The sequence below is a fragment of the Lathamus discolor genome, chromosome 11 (assembly GCF_037157495.1).
Source record: "Lathamus discolor isolate bLatDis1 chromosome 11, bLatDis1.hap1, whole genome shotgun sequence".
Classification (NCBI taxonomy): domain Eukaryota; kingdom Metazoa; phylum Chordata; class Aves; order Psittaciformes; family Psittacidae; genus Lathamus; species Lathamus discolor.
In genome coordinates, this window is record NC_088894.1 from 15276349 (window position 1) to 15296324 (window position 19976).

The following is a 19976-nucleotide window of genomic DNA, read 5'->3' on the forward strand; positions in this document are numbered from 1 at the left end:
AGAACTCATGGTGTGCCCCAGGGACCCAATAATACCACTGAAAGGGATGTACTGGAAAATCAGATACAGCAGCAGCAGCTTTTGCTGCTTTTCCTTTTTCAGCATCCTCAAACCATTGTCCAAACTTTTTGCCCTTGAAGCAAGTAAGCTCTCTAAGACATTTCCCAACACACCAAATACACCACATCAGAAACACCAAACAAAATACTTTGCCAAGACTTTGGTACTGTTTTCAGATCTACAGACTATAAATACATGGCTTACGAGCAGTAAGGTTGATGTAGCAACTGTAAGACAAAGAAAAGGCCTTTCATCTAAACCATTTGAAATTGAAACTGAAAGAAGTGAATGTATCTCTTTCTGGCAAGTTTTATGGACTTTCTGAAAACTGAATTTTTCATGTAACAGACAATCATTTCATAAAACACAAACTACAATCCCAAAACTGCTTCCAATATAGTCTTGTGTGGGGTCAAGCTTTCTTCTGGGAAGCACTGTCCATTTACATCTCCAATCAAAATACAATTAGATGTAGGAAATCACCACCATTTCTCCATAGCTAAGATGATACATATTCTTCTTTTCATTATAGCAAAACCCATATCTTTTAATGAATCTGCCCAGGAAACTTTAAATTATGTTGGGTAATAAAATGCTGATGCACTAAACAGACCAAATTGCTCACCCAGGAGGTGCTGGTGGCTGCTCATACGTCTCTCTCCTCTGAAATGGGACTTGCTGAGCTTCCCACTCTGGCAGAAGGAGGTGGCATGAGGCTGCTCAGAGGTCCTGCTCTTCACACCCATTTGGAAATCCAGGCACTGGCCATTCTTCATCCTGAAATATATGAAAGTTTTTGTTTCAATGCCTGTAGATTAGCATACCCACATTGGCCAATATGAACATTCAAGCAATTACATTTGTCTGTCTGACATTTCCCTTAAATTACCTTGGGTTTGTGCACCCAGTTCCCTCGTGGCAAGGAGCAGCAACCATAATGGCACAACGACAAGCATGGAGCAGCAGAGAAACGAATAGCAGCTGCGTGGGTGAGGAGGGAAAATAGGGGTTGTTTCGGTGGGTGACTACATCTTCGGGAAGGAAGAGAGAAGCTCCAAAATGCCTTCATGGAGAATAAAGCACATTTAAACTCAGAGCAAGGAACTGCTTCTCTGATCAGAACTCTCTTTCTGAAATCGATTCAAATAGCTGAGGCAGCCCAGGAGCTCCTGATGACTATATTAACATTCTGACATTTCTTTGCACAGTCACTGGAACTGCATTATTAGCAAGGATCTAACAGCCTTCTGCTCCTTTATGGAACAGTGTATTAGGAGAGTGGAGAGAAAAAAAAACCCACAGTAAACACTTTTCTATCCTTCTGACAGTAGTCTTCCCTCAGGAAATAAAAACCAGTGCTGCCACTGCCCAATCTGAATATGCCCCCACAGAAGGATCCACCTGAGAAAAAACAAAAACTCAGACAGTTAATGATTTATTTATAAATAGATATAAATAAGCAAATTTAAGAAAGACATTCATGTTTCATACTACTGGTTATTCCAGAGCCTCTTTTTCCTACATCCAGGGCTAAGGAAGACAAGCAAAAGACATCAGTAGTCAGAACACATTACCTGCAATATTCTTTAATTGTCTGGGAGCAGAGCAAGGAAGAAGGGAGAATGAAGAAAATTAAATGCATACCCACCTGAACCAAGATCATCCCAGACCTTTCTACCACAGCTGGCATTTCCTTTCCTTCCTGTTTGACACAAGACCTATCTGCTTGGACCCATGATCTGTAATTCCTTTTCAGTATACTATTTATAGCACCCCTGTATAAAACTATGTAAACTGCTGCCACTTACACATTAGTTATAGAGGTGACTTTTTCTTTTTTTTTTTTTTCCTTAATTTAAACTACTCTAGTGTTTTATCTTCTGCATTTATTCTAGTCCAAAGTTAATGAGAGCCCCTATACTGCTGCCAGATCCTCTGTCTTCGTTTGTTATTTCAGGCCAATGTGGCTTCAAATGAAGTGGCCCAGTTGCCTCATCAGGAACAAAGTTCTTATGTGCTGGTATGGGACCAAATGAGTAGCTCTCAGGACAGCAGCACCATCAAAGTGAGTATCCCAGTCTTAGTTTTCCTTGATCACTTGTGGTAAAGTATCTCTCAATGAAGGTTTGAGACAATTAATTAGGAAGTACCCTCAAGTGTAAACAACAGACAATTATCATCATTTGAAGCTGATTTTTATTAATCACTCAAATTTATGTTAGGCATGGTTACATAAAAGGTATTCTATTATATTACACATATTTGCTTTGGGTCTTTCTTCTACAGGGTAATAAACCTTAAAGGAGGGGCCCTTTTCCAATCTTTTAAACTCACTGTTAAATATGACTTTACTAATGACTTAGCCAGTTTTGACACCTGAGTGAGCACTTCAAAAAGTTGAGGTAGGCTGTAGAGTAGGAATCAAAGAAGAAATATCGGGTCATTTTCCACAGAATACTAATTTCATTTGGAAGCTCATAAGGCACGACCAACCTGATGCCAAGAGATGTTATAAAAAGTTTGATGTTTAAAGCATCTATACTGAAAAAGAGAGAAAAAGAAAGAGACCTTTAGTCTGGATGTCTCAGCTTTTCATATGGGTGGTTGACAGCTGGGCTATAGGGTAAACCATAATGTGCCAAGGACCATGGAGGCTGGAGCCAAGAAAGGGATAATTTCAGGCAAGACCCAGTCTCTAAAGCCAAAACCACTGGCCTGAAAGCTTTTCTCAGAAGGTTTGCTGTTCCCATCACTGCTGGGATGAATTTTAACTCATTATTGATCAAGGGAATTTTAAAATCAATTTTAATTAAATGAAAGATTTCTATCATGGCTTGTTCTGTGCGGAAGTCACACAGACGACATATAAATATATGGAGGCAGATCATGCAGAGTAGATTTGTAGCAGTTAGCCCCTAAACATATGAGAAAGAAGCCGAAGCTACATCAGAAAGCAAATTTGCTATAGTAAATTATCTACAATACATGTCTATTCCCCCCTTTTTGCCTTTACCATTGGAATTTAGCCACGATCTGTTAGGTTGGTTGGTTTGCTTGTTTTTACCAAAGCAAGTATTTTAATTAGGGTCTCTCTCAAACCCCAAAATGACTGGAAAAGGGATAAGTGAGCTTATGACATGCTAACTACCGAAAGCCATGGTTTGCTAAGTACCTCAGCTGAGGCTCAATCTCTTCAGCCAATACTTCTTTCAGATCTCAAACAACTTGTATTTCCAGGGCAGGCAGGTATCAGATCCACTGTGTGAAACATAACAGACAGGATGGAAATAACATAATAAACTATCTAATGAAAAGCCTGATCAATAGCTTCAGGTAGTCAAGCAAACCCACTTACTCCTTGCTGCACTGGAGGGAGCCTGGGCAAGCAGGTTACGCTGCAAGAAGCAAGTATTTGCCTTTGCTCCCCCCCCACTCCCTTAGCTAGACCAGGGCCTGTGTCTGGGATGCCTGCGTTTCCTCAGACTACACCACATAGGAGAAAAAGGGTTTCAACTTGTTTGAAGTGCAGTTGCCTGTATTTCCATGCTGCTTATAGACAGGCTCTGAGGGAGCTCCATGAAGATCAGTGGACTTCAGGCCCTTATTACAGAATCACAGACTTGTTTGGGCTGCAAAGGACCTTAAAGATTATCCAGTTCCAGCCCCCTGACATGGGCAGAAACACATTCTGCTAGACCAGGTTACTCAAGGCCTCTCCAATCCAGCCTTGAACACTGCCATGGATGGAGCATTCACAACTTCCTTGGGCACCCTGTGCCAGCGCCTCACCACCCTCACAGTAAAGAATTTCTTATTTCTAACCTAAATCTCCCCTGTTTAAGTCTGCCCTTTGTCCTATTGCTATAGTCCCTGATGAAGAGTCCCTCTCCAGCATCCTTGTAGGCCTCCTTCAGATATGAAAAGCTCAGAAAGAGCCAATCTGCATCTTTCAACACCTGCTTACTCTGAAGACTCCAGTTGATGTCATTCCGCCTCAGGCAGGTGGTCATCACACTGCTAATGCCATGTGCCACAAGTTCAATCCCCAAGCTCAAGCTTGGGTTCAACTGAGGCTCCAAAGTAAATCAATGGGAAGTGACTTCATCATACACAGACAGTGCTGTACAGGCTCACGAGACTCCTGTACCATCTACCACTAACATAAAGCTTTTCATGTACTACAGGCTTTACAATTATTAATTCATTAGCATTAATTCCTTAGTCTTCACAACAAGTTGTCTGAGTAGCAGTCTTATGCCAGTTCTTTGGGTAAGAAATCAAAGAGCCAAAGGGTTAAGTAACTTGGAAAGGTCAGGGAGAAAAATCAATGGTAAAACTGGAATTAGAACTTAAAAAAAAAACCAATTCCTTGCTTTGTGTTTTCACTTTAGCTCACCTAATCAAAAGCAACAAATAAAATACTGAAGGTCCCACAAGGCTCCTCATAGCCAGAAGAGCTTTTTTCAGCCACAAGGTCTCTACCAAGCCCAGTTAGAATCTACAAGGCTTCATTGTGTTTTCAAATACAATGCACACTGCAGTAAATAGGTTATTTTACAACCCTGGCCCAGTTTTCAAAGTGGCCCCAATCAGCATTGAGCAAAATATTCATGTCCAACCACAAAATTACAATCGGTCTTTGTTTGAGTCCAGCCCATGTCCCAGGCCAGCAGTGGTTACCCTGAGCTCCCAGGCTCTGGGAACTGTTAGGCAAAGATTTTTGCAACGCTTTTGCCCTGCCTGGATTTCTCTGAATATTTATAGGCTCCTGCTCTCCAGTGACTTTCATGTTCAAACTGTGTTGGCTGGCGGGGGTGGGAAGGGGATGTAAATAACGGAGAGTGTCACATGTTTTCCACTAGCCCCACTTGTTCTGCTTCCAGTAAGAGACACGTGTTGCAAGAAAACAACTGCAAGGCTCGACTGTGGGAGATTTACATGAGTATAACAGTATTTCTACACACTTGAATGTTTTCAAACAACCAGCTATTGTGAAACAAGAGTCAACTGGATGTTCAAGGAAAACTGTGGAATTGAAATTTGTAGCATTGCTCAACATTTTAGGAGTGGGGGCGAGAAATGCCCCTTCGGAAACTCTTGATGAGGACTGTGAAGTACTGGCAGAAGGAATTAGCTTTGAAAATCCATACAGTGTTTTACTCTGCAAACACATCCCCAGACATGATCCACAACATGCAGTAACCACCGTGAGGAAGCTTATCCAGTGTTCATGGGATTGATGAAGAACATTGAGCGCATGGTGGTTACTACCACTGGTACTTACATAATACCAAATACTATGAAGAAATCAGAAAAGCATGCAGATTTCCAAACAATTTTGTCTACTATGCATAAGGCACAGACAAGACCTTACATCACACGTACCTGCTGCTGAATTCACCCTTAAACATGGCATACATTGTGCAGAATGGGAGGGGCTGCATATTTCTTACAGGGTCACGTTAGTTCTGAGACACAACATGGAGATATCTCAATTCTGATGAACCCAAGGTCAACACAGATACAGATTTGCCATCTTTTGCAACCAGATCCACATAGTAATTGCCTGTGCATGCAACCTTGGCTATTAGATGGCTTGCTGCACAGGAGCGAAATAAGCTGATGACACAATCTAGAACTATTTTCGGACCTCGGGCCCTTGTGGGCTGCATCTGCTCAAAACATTCCCAACAAGGGCTAAAAGAACATACCATCCTTTCTTATGCTGATGGCAAAATATTCTTTTCTCCAAAAAATTTGATGAAACAGAAGTCTGTCCATATGGATGACAATTCATCCTACCTGGAGATGTTCAAGGCCAGGCTAGACAGGGCTTAGAGCAACCTGCTCTAGTGGAAGGTGTCCCTGACCATGGCAAGGGGTTGGAACTGGATGAGCTTCAAGGACCCTTCCAACACAAACCAGGCTGGGATTCCATGAAATGTCTGCAAACCTCAAGTGGAAACTGCTGGGACCATAGAAGTTAACTGCTGAAAAGACACATCTAAGAAGCAGAAGAGAGAATAACAGCCTATGAACATCTAATGTAAACCGCCCACAGTGTTAATATACAAAAGCTGATACACATTAGTGACATAAAAGTTTTATGTTGACCCAAGCCACTTGTAAAATACTCAGATCTCTGAGGATTGCATGGAGACTTCCTTCCTCTGAGGTGCAGGGCTTTTTAAAGAGATTTCCAGTAATTCCTGTCTCCCACTAGGACAAAAGCACTAGAGAATTGTCTGGTTTAGGACATTTTTAGGGTATTTTTGTACTTTTATATAAATCTATTTCAAAAATCTAGAAGTGCACAGGGTCATAACAGGGACAGAGATAAGGACAGAGCATGAAATAGACAGTAGAGTTCATTTTTATTTGCTTCTTTTCTTTCCCATAAGTTTTGTGACTTATGGCGTAGCTGTTCCGGAGAAAGTGGATGGATTTCTAGACCTTGCCACTGAATACTCTTTGCCTGCTACTCACAAAACCAGCTGGATAATTGCATTAAGAATTCACAGAAATGTTCTGTTAATGCAGACTATATTTTGTTTTCCCTGGCAATTCTGAACACACCATTCACCCTTACAGCTCTTCAGTTTTGACTGAAAAGAAAGAACTTTTTACCCCATAGCTCTGATGGAAAGAGCATATTTTCTACAGAAACTACTTTCTGTTTAACAAGCTCATTCCTTCAGTAAAAAATAAAATAAAATAAAATTCAATTTTCCATGAAAACCTCACAGTAGATGAAAAGCCTTTCATTGTTTACAGCTCTTTGCTAATTCACTTTTAAGCAAATGAGAGAGGGAAGGATCTTTCTGTGTTTTGCTGTCATGTTCTGTCCATCCTTCCTGTATTGAACACAAGAGGATTGCAGCATTCGTCACAACTGCAGTACAGACTGGCTGAAGCACGAGCAGTGTGGTGTGTAGACTAAAACACAGCTGCATTACAATGACCTTTCAGGATTATCTTGTACTCTGTCACAAGTTAAATGAGGTCATTACTGATGTTACTTGTATTCCTCTTCCTTGGCCCATGACTTCAAAGACTAATGGGCCCCTTTTGTCACTGAATTCTTGTCAAAGTGTTCAGTGCAATCAAACCCCTAATAACTGCATGCAGGGTAACAGTCACAGATGAAAAGAACATGCAGACACATGCCTTATACATAATTAATCCTTCCAAAGAACTTCATGAATTTCAAAATTACACAAAATGGAACAAATCCAACAGATAGTCTCCTGTGGGCATACGAGGTCACGAATCCTGCTAGGAGGGTCAGAAAGCATTATTCTAACATGGATACCCAGTAGTGACTCACACAGATTCATTAACTGATGTATTTTCTCTTTCTGCTGTCATCTCTACCACTAACCCGAACTTTGACAATATTAATCAAGACACCAAGACACATGTCCGTCATCCTAGACAATGATCCATCCAGATGGACATGGACCTGTTGGAGCAAGTCCAGAGGAGGCCATGGAGATGCTGCGAGGGCTGGAGCAGCTCTGCTCTGGAACCAGGCTGAGAGAGCTGGGCTGGGGCAGCCTGGAGAAGAGAAGGCTCCTGAAGGGGAGACCTTGGAGGAGCTCCAGTGCCTAAAGGGGCTCCAGGAAACCTGGAGAGGGGCTTGGGACAAGGGCCTGTAGGGACAGGCCAAGGGGAATGGCTTGAACCTGCCCGAGGGGAGACTGAGATGAGCTCTTAGGCAGAAGCTCTTCCCTGTGAGGGTGCTGAGGCGCTGGCACAGGGTGCCCAGAGAAGCTGTGGCTGCCCCATCCCTGGCAGTGCTCAAGGCCAGGTTGGACACAGGGGCTTGGAGCAAGCTGCTCCAGTGGAAGGCGTCCCTGCCTGTGACAGGGGTTGGAACTGGATGAGCTCTAAGGTCCCTTCCAACACAAACCAGGCTGGGATTCTATGAGTCAAAATAAATTCTAGCCTTTCAGGAGAGGCACTGCTATCATCAAGGCAGCAAATTCTGTATCTGGCCAGCTCTAGTTACCCACATGATCAAGAAATTGGATTTCTATCCTGAAAGCTTTCCTCCCTGCAAATAACAGCATTGGGAGTGGGGGTGGGGTGAAGGACTCATTCTTGGAATCATGTAAAAGCAGCGGTTGACAATTTTCTTTCTAATGAAATGTTTGCCTCCTTTGGTCCTGGCAAGGCCATGCATATGTGGCAGCCACATGAAAAGCATGGGCACTGGCATGAGGAGCAGCATGGCCTGAAGTGGGCTCCTCTGCTGCTACATGCCAACTGTGCGCTCAAATCCCAATACTCACACTTACTTCTCTTGTCCAAGCACTTATTAGCTCTTCAGTGGCAGGAATCTGGTCTTCTAGATTGCCCAAATATATGAGCAATTTTCTTCTCTCTCTTAGTAATTCCACATCTATCTCCCTATGTGTTACCACTGAAAGGCACCAAAACATGCCAAACATATCAAAATGAATATTTTGCATTGATCTTCCCCAAATCTTATGGAGTTCATTTGGAAAAAAAAAATACTTTTCTTTCTTCACAAGTAGGTAACAAATCTCTGTATTTTCCATATAGAAAACCATCATTCTTCATCCAGCCCCATGCAGGTCTTAAAGCCAACACACATCCACAAGTGTGAGGCAAAATCAAATATAACATGTAAGAGAAAAACCAAAGTGGAAAACAGTCACAAAACCAGCTTTACACACAGAACTTTAGAAGCTGAATTTCTGGTAGGCAAAATAGCAGGAATTGATTTTTGAGACAGATTATCATAGAAAAGGAAGACTCAAAAGGTCAGCAAGTTCTTCCCCTTGCACAACAGTTGGATAAATATTTCAAGACTGCTCCTGATTGATTTCAATCTAATTTGTTGCTAAAAACGCACAGTGAAGGAAATTCAAAGCCTCCTCGGATACATCTCACAGTGCTTCATAACTTTCATAATTTAATCTTCTCTAATATCTTACATAAATCAACTTGCAACTTCGCAGTCATTTAATCCAATTACTTTTTTACTTATTCCATCTGACATGGAGAATAATCTCAGTGTTTTCTTGATAAGAACTTCTTACATACAGCAAAAGTAACCAAACTGCCTCCTGAGCTCCATATATGGTACCTTCACAAATACATACCAGAATAAGATGTCTTTTTTGCAACCACAAACCATATTCATCTTCAGTCTGAAAAGTTTTACATATTCCACACCCTTTCCTGCACTTCCACTGACGTGCAGCAATCGTGCATTTCCTCAGTGTCACACCTGGCATTTGCTTTTACTGAATTTCAGCGTCTTAAATACAGTTTAAAATACTTCTTCTATTCACCAGGAAGTTTGGAATCCCAGCATCACACTAAAGGATATCGGCAGCCTTTCACAGTTCACTCTTGTTTGCAAACCTCATATTTCATCTCTCAAACACATAATCAAAGATAGCAATAACAATGTTGACCGTATGTGCGCCAAGCACAGTCAGCTACAAAACTACTCCTTTGATACACCCTCCAAGTCTAACATCACACTTTTTTTAATCATCAAATTGACATTCATCTCCATCCCCTTGCGGCAACCACGAACCTATTTTATGGTCACTTATTCTTGACCACATCTCCCTCCTTCCTCCTCCTCCAAGACCCACTGTCAAAGCCTCACCAAAATCAGGACCTATGACAGAACTGGTTATCCAAGAAAGAGTGAAAAATTTGAGTCATTATTATTTCACCTGTAGAAAATTTGGCATTGAGCTAAAAGAGGAACCCGGACAAGTTCCATCTCTGCATTTCAACTTTTCAGCTGACTGGTCTTATCTGAGTAGTCCAGGACCTGCTCTTCAGTACCAAAGCACCAGAAACCCTGAGCATTCTGAACCAGGTATGAATAGCATTGTGTTTACTGCAAAACAACAACTACAGCTCTGTTCAACAAAAAAACATGGCATTGGAAGAATACACTGTTAAAAGCAATAATGTATTTCTGTGTAATGGTATAGAGACAAAAGCACTTCCCCCAGAGTCAGGAAACACAGACTGAAGACCCCTTTTTCATCAAATGATTATAAACTCAGCGGCCAAGGACTACCTATTTAGAATAATCACCTGCAGCAGGAAAACGATAGGCTATGCAGACCAAGTGTCAAAGCAAAGGATGGAAGTTGCATTTCAAAGGTCAGACGCGTCAGAAGACTAGTCTTATAGGAGAAGAAGGCAGGGGAAAGGAAGAGAGCAGGGAAAGGAAGAGAGCAGGGAAAGGAAGAGAGCAGGGAAAGGAAGAGAGCAGGGAAAGGAAGAGAGCAGGGAAAGGAAGAGAGCAGGGAAAGGAAGAGAGCAGGGAAAGGAAGAGAGCAGGGAAAGGAAGAGAGCAGGGAAAGGAAGAGAGCAGGGAAAGGAAGAGAGCAGGGAAAGGAAGAGAGCAGGGAAAGGAAGAGGAGGAAAGAAACTGTGCTATAGTGAGGTGCTTCGGTGTCCCATTTCAGTATCAAAATGCCCAAGAAGCTGTAATAAAATTTAATTTCCATTCCTGAAAGAGATCTGGAAGCTCAGTATGTGAAGAGGCTGGGATAAAAGCATTCTGTTGGAAAGATTATTTTGCAGAGAGAAAGCTGTGTTAGACAACTTTCTCTAACAAAGAATACAGCTTCCACTCCTAATAGAAATCATAGGAATTGGGTTTGGTAGGCACAAGACAGTTAAAACTATATATTTTGCCCTCAACATTTAGAAGGGCAGAACTATAATCTGGAGCAACCACACATACATTTGCCCTGGAGCAATGGTATGTCAGTACAACAGCCTGGAAAACAGGAGTTTATAGTAGTCTGCACTTAAACTTGAGGTTTCCAGTTCTTCAGTGGTTAGATGAGGTTCAGCCAAATAAATTCAGAAAACAAACAGCAAAATGCATAATATTGCAGTAGCAGAGAGGTTAATACACTCCATCATATTGGATTTGTCACCGTTTAAGTAAAAAACGGAAGTCTGCTGGTACTCCAGTTTGAGAAGTGAAGTTTATGCAATTGACTCCAACTGCCTATGACACTTCTGTAGAAAAAAAAATGTTTTCAAAACAAAATCCACCCTCTGTGGAAAGGAGATATAAGGTCAGAGTCCTCCCAGAGGAGCCATAAACAACCCCAGATACGGGCAGAGAATTTGCTGAACGTGTGCTCTTGCACTCAAGACCGACTTCTTGTCCTCTCCTGCAGATGTAACCTTGAAAGGCACAGTCATGAGCCGCTGACTCATGACAATGCTTATGAAAAACAAGCAGAGGGGTATTTTCCCTCTGCATCTTGCACTTTATCAATCATCTGCTTTAAGTCATACGGAAACTCCTGAGCAGTTGATGGGAGCATACAAAGCCAAGCCTGGACTCTACTGGTCTACACAATGGATGTTGACCATCACATCCTGAAGAGTTTTCCTGAATTTATAGGGAGATAATTGCACACTTTGGCATGAGATTAGCATTGTCCATGGGCACCTTCTGAAGTATCACAAGCAAATCCCCCATCTTGGTAGCACACAAAATCTCCAACCTAGACATAGATCTGACATTTTAAAATGGGCAACCTGTCACCATGTGATTGGGGGAGCAGAAGAGGTCAACAAATCACTGCAAATCACAATTCCGGAGTGAATACAACCAGATTGCATGACAAACACTAGATAATCCAGCTACCCACACACCACTGCCCCCAATCAAAGTACCTCCCTGTGTCTTTGATGCCCAGGACCCTCAACTAACAGTTTTAGAGGAAAACTGCTTCCATACATTCAGTATCCTGATAAAGCATGTAACTTCAGTATTTCAAAATGAAGTGCCAGTCTTGACACAGATAATATTTATTATTGTTATTCTATCAGTAAACTTTTGCTCCATCTCAGTATCTTCCATTGAGGAGTATTAGCCTCAGATCTGGAAGGTCAGGTCTAATGGCAAAGTAACACTGAACAGCTATGCTGAGATGCCTCAGAAAAAAAAAAGCATATTTTAATGGTTTATACATGTAAACCTTGACTTCAGTAGTTGACGTTTTTAAAACAAAAATTAGGCACTTCTTAAAAACTGCACTTTTCAGAGATTTAAAAGCTGAAGCCAGACCAAGACAAATGACTACATGTTCAAGTTCTATCTTAAAATCAGATTTTGAACACCAATACCAGCAGAAGATCTTTCTGAGGAGCTGCACATAGGCCTTCAGATCATATTATCTCCAGAAACAGATTTTCCCTGCTGCTATCCTTCTTTTGTTAATCCGGGGGTTCCCCAGAGACCCTTACAAACTGCATACCAAGGCCTTCAGGAGACTTGGATGTACAGAGAAGGCCAAGATCCAATTCAGAAGTATAATAGTTTCAAAAGACTTTTAATAGGTCCACAAACAAAGCACGCCACTATCTACAGAGACTCACCAGCACTAGTCCCCTGCCTGTTTTCTGCCCACAGATTCACAGGACCCTGTATAGGAGACAGTGGGTATTAGGCAACTGTTTAGCTTTTGTACTGTGTTTATTTTGGGTGGAAAAGGTCATGTCTTATAAGCAGTGACAAAATTACAATCTGGAAGCTTTGTCAGTACAACTATTCTTACACCAATGACTCTTGCTGGAGTAGTTAAGTTGGCCAAAAATCACAAACCAGCCAACTCTGCCCATCATGTCTCTGTTAGCAGATGTCAGTCCTGCAGCACAGGCTGTTTCCAGAACTATAAGCATAGGTTTTCTGTTACAGAACGCAGCCCTGAAACAAACCTGCAATCAACTCAGAACTTCAAAACTGCAGAATAAAAAGAGTAAAAATAAAACTCGAAGTGACAAGTTCTTTTTTTTGTTTCTTCTAAATCCTCTAATGGTCCCAGATTAACTTTGGAAGTAGCCACGTGGAAAAAAGGTAGAGAATTAAAGCCTCCCAGTTTAAACTGTCAACATCCTGGTACCTTTAGCAGGTATATAACATTTGCAGGGCCCAAGAACTGGAGGCCATTCAGTTGGACTTTTGCATGCAAGACTAAATTCCTGCCCACTTGTATTTGAGAAAAAACTGTGACTGTTTATTTGTGTAAGAGATGGGCCTAGTTTTATCTTCCAGACCAAGTACCAGTGCTCCTCATTAAGTTCTGCCTCTCAAAGTTCCTTCTGCAATTACAGTTGAATCAAGCCCTGTTCCCTCCCTGTCCTTAATGCTGAAAGCAAAACTCAAACTGCTTCAGGGCTTCACTCCTACAACGGAGGGAAAGAATACAATACCCATCTATTGAACAATAAAGAATTCAGCTATTAATATTTTCTCAATTTTTCATGAAGTTTGAGACTGGGCACAGTGGGAACAAAAAGAATCATAGAATATTAGAATAGTTAGGGTTGGAAAGGACCTTAAGATCATCTAGTTCCAACCCCATGCCATGAGCAGGGACACCTCACTCTAGACCATGTCTAGAACAAAGAGACTTACAAGAGTGCAGGTAAGCAGTCTGAAGCATTCACTAACAGATAGAAGGGCGAGATGCCCATCATTGTGCAGATTCATGGCACACAGACATACTTTAATTTGGCATAATGCACAATAAACAAGGTTATGAAGTAGCATGCTGGATTTACTAGCTTTTTTACTTCATTCACCGATTTGAAGGCTAGTGACCCGTGTGCACTGGATTAAAGGAAAAAGCCATAAACATTAACTACAAAGCATACACAGTATTCTTCATAAGCGTTTTAGGAAGGCGTTCTCCCCAGCAAATAGGCTAGACTTTCTAAGTCTATTCTTTCCAAAGCAAGAAGGGGCTTCTCAAACACAGCCAACATCTCTGTTCCTATTACAGCCTTCATCCTTCTGAGTTTCTGCACAGCTGAGAAAGAAAATACCTAATTTATTTCACAGGGGATTCAGTTTTTTTGTATCTTTTCCCAGAAGAGGAGGCCACCAAAGAGATACAGAAGAGGTAACACAACAAGCTCTTCCTCAAGTATTTTCCTACCTAAACAGATTTATAGAAGTCATTTTATCAAGGCTACATACTGGTCTTGCTACACCTCTCTGTGTGCTTTCGCCCCAGGCTGTAAGAGAAACCTCTCCATTAAAAACATTAAATTCAGGGCTCAAGGTAGAATTCAGGTCGGCTCAGCATGGCCCCAGGACATGCTATGGAGACTTTTAGGTGCTCTTACAAGACAGAGGAAACCAGAGAATTAAAAGCAAAAAAAATCCCTCCTCCTCACAACCAAGAAGAGGCTAGTTTCCTTGTTCATTGCTAAGCAGCAACAGGGATTTCCAGTAACCTCATTTACGCTGATAAAACATTTGCAATCAATGCATTTATCCCACACTAACACCAGCACAACTTAAAGCCAACATGGTCTAAGATAATAGTGATGAAAATTCATTGTGTCAAATACCACCAGAATGAAGGACCATCAGCAGAGGGACCTCAGAGACACCTGGGATGTGAAAAGGCTTCTGATGGTGGCTTTTTGCCTTTACTGACTGGAGAAGAAGGACAAGGATAATGAGCCTTCCAATACAGGTGAATTATTTAGAGCCTGAAGGTGTGGTTCTGCACAAAGATAACCCTCTCCTCATTGCCTGCCTTCTCCCCTGCTGTGTTTAGGATCCTTCATTTGTGCTGGTCTGAATTTGCAGTGAACCAGCTCAGGCAGCTCAACCAAAAGCAAATTAACTATACTGAAGAGTTTTGTGCCAGCTTCGCCCCCTGGAGATACTCGCCAAGCACTTGACTTGATGCAAGAGAGGAGGGGACCTCAGTCAGGTGGGGTGAATCCAGGCCATGAGCTTCTTCCAGAGATTATCCTAACAGACTGACTTTACAAGGTAAACTTAATGCTCTATAGATACCTGTGTGCAATTTTGACTGTGGTTGGTACACAGAGCTTTACACATTCATCTGTGTATCACAACATGCCTATAAATCACTGGTTTACATATTTTACAATGTAAATTTTATTTGCCAAAAAGACTTCAGGTCACTTAAATAGTTTAGGTAAAATATATTCCACACATAGGGTTTTATTAAAAGCAAAACAAAAGCTTGTTTTCTTCAAAGAAGTTGTCTTTTGGAAAGACTGCAGCCAAAAGAAATTTGGCCCCATTTTCTTGTGGCTTAAGCAGCATTTCTTTAAAAATATTCTTTTGGAGCATTTGAAGACACGAATTCAGGATCACAAGATCCAGACAGGATCCCCAGGACGGGAAGCTTATGGGAAATTGGCCAGGAAAAAGTAAATCAAACTTTTATAGCCAAAATAATGTAAAGAATAAGTAGGAGGACTTAATGAAAGATGGAAAACAGCTCTGGGGGAAGAATACTGAAAAAATGAAAGGGTTAAACAAGTACAGGACAACTTCAATACAGGAAAAGGTAGGTACAGACTAAACAAGAACATTTCAAAGATTAAATATATAAAGCCATCAGAAACCACAGAACTAAAATTAAACTAATGGAAAGCAACCAATGAAAGTGTTAGAGGGAGTAGTTCAGATTACCTACAGGCAGAACCATGCTGCCGAGAAGTTCCCCTGTCCCTCTGAAGAGGGCAAATCCCTGTGTTCTTTAAAAAAAAAAAAGTCAGTTCCAAGTCCTTAGTTCAGTGTTTAAACGAAAGTCCACCCTATCATCATCGAATCACAGCCTGGTTTGTGTTCAAGGGACTTCAAAGCTCATTCAGTTCCAATCCCCTGCCATGGGCAGGGACACCTTCCACTAGAGCAGGTTGCTCCAAGCCCCTGTGTCCAACCTGACCTTGAACACTGCCAGGGATGGGGCAGCCACAGCTTCTCTGGGCAACCTATTACTTCTGTAAGTTTCTTTCAAACATTCTTACGTTGAGCTCAGTTTATGACACCTGCACATTTACATAAATACCTTCTGTCCAATTCATTCCAGTGCATCAAAATCAAACCTCCAACCCACTGCAAGAAGCCATCTGAAACCCAAAGAGGAAAAGCAGTTAAAGAGATGCAATTTGCAGGGGCAAGCCATTAATAGCTGCCAGTCCTAAATGATGTTTTGACTAGGGCCTCTACTGAGTAAAGAGGCACAGGCAAAAGTCTATGGGTTGCTGAATTCAAATATTGCCAGCTTTAGCTTTTGAATGCTTGTTTAGCTCCTGTGTTTCTGAAGGACAATATCCGATAATGCCATTTCTGAAGCGCTCTCAGAGGTAGGGCATCCTTACTCCAGCAGCCCTAACCTAACAGAAAGATGTTTAGTATCTCTTCTCATCTCCCATTCATTGGCGGTTTTAATATACACAAGCCCGGTCCAGTTACCAGGAAGGCAAAGAAAAGGTCAACAAACTCCTTTGCTGCAAGTTAGTTTGTCAAACTCTGTTTTCAGCAGCATGACTTTACATGATAATGTGAGTGTTTGCCTCTGTCAATAGCCCCTATTGTGTGCATTTGTAACACAAGATTTATGGTAAAGCTTGCAACATTTTTCAGGCATAATAAGCGTTTATTCCCCAACCCAGGTCTATAAGCAGAGCCCTGACAAGTAATTATTGACACATTGTGCAGAAATAAAAGCAGTGGGCGAGCTGCTGTTACGAATGGCAGCGTGGGTAGGGAGAAGGAGGGGCCGTGTCAAAGGAGTGACAGCCTTGGTGCCCAACATTGTCAAAGCCGACGCTGACTTGCACTGTTCCGAGTGCCTGACTGTATTTGTGCTCCCTGTCACTTGGGTGTGACATGCCAAAACACAAGGAGTGCTCCTTTTCTCATGCTAATGCTTTGTAATGACAGCTTTGTGATCCCTGGGGCTGTTAGTGCTCAACAAGTCAAGGTGTGACAGGCAGCAGACCCCTTTGTCAGCCAGTGCTGTACTGCCCACATCAAATACCATCTTGCTCCTGGACTAAAATGGACCTAATGCCCAGAGAGTACCAGCACCCTGTTGCTGGGCAGACATCTGGGAATATCAACTATACAAGTACCTGTGTGCAGAGCCCTGAGCGACGCCTGTTCCTACCTGCTTGCCATGCCAAACCCACTTTACTGTGCCTATTCACAGAGCCTTGCGCCACCATGAGATGACAAGGGAATGAGTCTGACAATCTATTCCTAATTCATTTTTGATACGCTGCTTCCCTCTTTGGGGTTCAAAGCTGCTTTTCTCTGTTGCACGGGGAACAACTCGATCACTTCAAGCTAAGCCTAGGAAAGCTACGCAGTGGTTTTATGGTGCTTTCGCATAACTGGTAAACTCTGCTCAGGATTAATTCAGCCTCTGAACAGCACAAGGTATCACCAGACAATACTAGGATGTATTAGCAAAGCAGAGGGAAGGAAAGTTGCAGGACACCTACTTATGTTATACTTGGCTGTAAAACTGAAAGTCACATTAGCAGCAAGTTCATCCAAAAAACCAAAGTGGCCCTAAAACTGTGCTTTATACGTGAAAGAAAACTGGGCAGGAAGGGGCAGAGTTCAGGCTGCCTAGACTAAGCAATGAATTGGCTTCATGGGATTCGGAGTTTGCAAATGGCTTGGAGAAGCACAGAGCTTGGCTACTTACATGGAGTTTATTCAAATGATCCAAAACTCAGTGATCAGCAAAGCTGGGCTAGGAAACATGCCAGAACAGGCTTTTCCACAAGACTGATGGTGCTTCCTGCTTCTTGTTCCCAGGCACAATCAGGAAGTGAGCTGGGTAAAAATGGAAAAGAGTTTTTAGAAAAGTTATGAATCTTTTTCAAAGGTCAAAGAAGTTCACGGTAAAAATCCAGTGTCAACCTTAAGGTCTTTGTTTCTTTCCTACCCAAGTTTTACCCAGCAGCTGAGCCATGGATTATTAATCTGAAACGTTCAAAGTATCGATGAGAAAGACAAAGAACAAGTTAACTACAATCCGAACTCAAAGCCATCATATTAGCAAGTGAAGGTTACTTACTATAATTATTTCTTATCCCCAGCCATACCACTGGGAACGAAGGATCCCATTAAACTAGGCATCTGAAACACAGAATGACAATCTCCATCCAGCTTGATCCAACGTTTCAGCACATACACATCGGGGGTGGAGAGGGGGACCTGAATGAAAAATACTTTATGATCTGAACTGTAGCATCGCAGAGGATGCAATTTTCAAAGCCACCTGTGACATCTGGAGACCATGGCCCCGCACAGAGGTACCAGCTCAGGAATTCACAGAGCCACATTAGAATGCTTTCCTGCTCTATCACCCCACGTGTCAGACGCAGCTGAGCTGTGATCTGCTGAGCAGCTGAGTCAGGGAGGGAAAGGCAATGGTGCTGCACAGCAGGAGTGGTGGTGCTCAAAGGACACTGCTTGAAGGGACTTGCCCAGCTGCAACACAGAGATGAAGCCCAAGCCTACCACAAAGCCCAGTGAGCCAGAGAGCCATTCCTGCCATGTGATTTAACCCAGCACACAGCCCTGCATGTCTCCCTTACAGGAAGTTCAGGTGTCTGTACCCACATCAAGCTTAAGAGCAGCCTTAGGGTCTTGAAAAATACAGTGTTTGGCTCTAACAGTAAGGGAAGGCAACAGTTTTGCCCTCACACTTCAATATGCACATATATATAGCAAAGCCGATTCAACAGAACCTGTAGTTTTGCATTCCCACTCCTTGCTTTACCCAATACCTGAAGACACCCTCCTTGAGTCCCTCCTTATCCTTCCTGGATAACATGTCTCAAATGTCAGACACTTCAGATGGGCCAGGCCACAGGCCTCAAATGCTGGGTACCTGTAGATTTGCTTGGAAAGCAAATGTGAGCAATAAAGAAACACTGGTGTAAAACCCAGCAGGAGTAACACCACCACTTCTGGCCAGGGCCCATCAGAAATACAGGATGCTGCAGATCTCCAGCAGCAAATCGATGTGCTGATACCAATCTGCTTTCAGCCACTTGGAACTGATCTGGTAAATTGTCCTGGTTTAGACATCTATTTTACATTTCCAGTAAGACCCGACTTTGCAGCTAAGGCTGCCTAAACTCTGCCTAGAGGCAGGCAGGTAGGGGAAGGAATGTGGGGTTGTCCTGGGGACACTTCAGCCTGGTCTCAAGGGCTCCAGCACAGCCTGTGCCTGCAGCTAGTTAGTGTGGGGCTAAGCAGAAGACAGCATTTTCTGTAAACAAGAAGGTATTTGCCACATAAACTGTGGTTTAATTAACAAAGAAAAACCTTTGATTTTTCTTAATCTACTTTAATTTCAGAAATGAAAAGGTTCCAGGACGAGTATTTTACTGGAAATGCTACTGGGAGAACTACTTTTGGCAAGGCTTCACCGAAACAGGCCGGATGTGGAACAGGCTCCTGCACTGTCACAAACAGCCCTGTGTCAACAAGCTGCCTTGGGGCCAATGGGAGACTCAGAACTGCCAGTTTCAACCAAAGACATCATGCTCTCAGTGCAGCTCACCCTGCCCATTGCAGAGGTGCTGCCCAGCATGGAAACCTGAAGCATGCACACAAACACCACGTGTGCCGCTTCCTTTTAGTGGGAAACCATTCAGAACACCTCTGCTGCTTTTCTTTTTTTCGCTTCCCCACTCAGAAGTGATGATATTGATGAACGGGCAATGTGGCAGCCACGGGATACACAAACACAGTGCTCAGCGAGGGTGAGCCTGTGAAGTCTGTATGGTAGCACTTGTGTTTTAGGCCATTGTTAAGGGAGATTGTTTTGTACCAGGCTGCCAGGGAGCAGCTGCTGAGATCTTTGGAAGCTCTTCCTTTTCCTCTTGGCTATAATCTCCCTGGGGAACAGCAGCATGGTGAGCCAACACCAGCAGACATGCGGACTCCAGAGCAAGAAGCGCTATTTCCAATTGATAGCTATTTACATGGAATTTTGACAGATGTGACCATCTCTTGTCTGATACACCAACAGAGCTGAGGTGGCACAAGGCGGGCAGACAGTGGCCTGTTGTTGTTAGACCTC

The 19976-nt window shown here is 42.6% G+C and overlaps 1 long non-coding RNA gene across 2 annotated transcripts in view; it reads right to left on the reverse strand.

Annotated features, from left to right (window-relative positions):
* Positions 1–698: 698 nt before the first annotated feature.
* The window catches only part of LOC136020537 (uncharacterized), a 70533-nt gene continuing 51255 nt past the window's right edge, over positions 699–19976 (reverse strand). For both annotated transcript variants that reach the window (XR_010615390.1, XR_010615391.1), the window contains exons 3-5: positions 17583–17713; positions 950–1041; positions 699–837 (exon numbers count right to left, since the gene is read on the reverse strand). This is a non-coding gene — a long non-coding RNA (uncharacterized LOC136020537). The remainder of the gene's footprint in view (positions 838–949; positions 1042–17582; positions 17714–19976) is intronic.